Raw genomic sequence first — 1,101 nt, 5'->3', positions numbered from 1 at the left:
TCTTCTGAGTCTCCTGTGATATGAATGTTATTGTTTTAATAAGTGGCTGAGTTCCCTCCGTCTGCCTCTGTCGTCCATGACCTTTCCTGTTTCGAAGGCTTCCACTTGGGACTGCGTCAGTTAGAGCATTTTTAACGTTGGCCTGACTAGATTTTAGTTCTTTTATTTCTACAGGAAGGGATTCTCTAGTTTTCTTCTGTGCTCTTTTTCAGCCCAGCTGCTATCTTTATAATCATTGTTTTAAACTGTAGTTAGACATCATCTATGTGTATTGATGAACTTCCTGGCCGTGAGTACTACCTCATGTTATTTTATGGAGGTGAATTTCTCCATCTCCTTATTTTATCCAGAAAGAAGGAAGAAAAAAAAAAAAAAACAAGAAAAACAACAATAACAACAACAGCAACCACCCCCCCCCCAAAAAAAACACCCCACTAGATCCTGTGTGTGTTTTGGCCTGCTTGTTAAAAGAATCTAAATTCCAAAATAAGAAAGAAAATCAAAGTACAATGAAAGTAAGCAAAAATAAGTCACATATAAGGTATATACATAAAAATTAAAATCAAGCAATGAATAAAAAAGAATCGAAGAAAAGAAATGAAAATAAAGCAAGCACAAAGTACAGACGAAGCTCGACCCCACTCTCCCCGCGGAGCTGGAGCTCTGCGGCCTCGGCCTCTGCGGTCGGTCGGTCCACCTGGCCGCAGCGAGGGGGCGGGGCGGGGCCTGGGGGCGGGGCCGCGGCGCTGACGTCAGGTGCGCACCTGCCTCGGGGGTGATGCACCTGCCTCGGGGGCGATGCACCTGCGGGTCAGAGGCGGGGTCTGGCCTCCCGCGGGCAGCGCTGTGCTGCCCCTAGCCTGGGCGCTGAGGGCGGGATGCGGCAGGGGCGCCGGGTCCCCTGGGCCTGGGGCTGAGCTTCCCGCCACCCAGTCTGCAGGGGCCTCCGCAGAGGAGCGCCCGGCCCCGGGCCTCCGCCGCTTCTGCAGACCCTGCGTTCACCCTGCCTGAGGCCCAGCTTCTGTTTATTTTTTGATCTCGGACAAGTGACTGAGTTTCACACCTCCAAGTTTTAGGGGCTGCCCTGGAGGAGACCCGTGC

This window comes from Canis lupus, chromosome 26 (assembly GCF_048164855.1).
Source record: "Canis lupus baileyi chromosome 26, mCanLup2.hap1, whole genome shotgun sequence".
Lineage (NCBI taxonomy): Eukaryota > Metazoa > Chordata > Mammalia > Carnivora > Canidae > Canis > Canis lupus.
The sequence above is the reverse complement of the archived record's forward strand: the minus strand, read 5'-3'. Positions refer to the sequence as shown.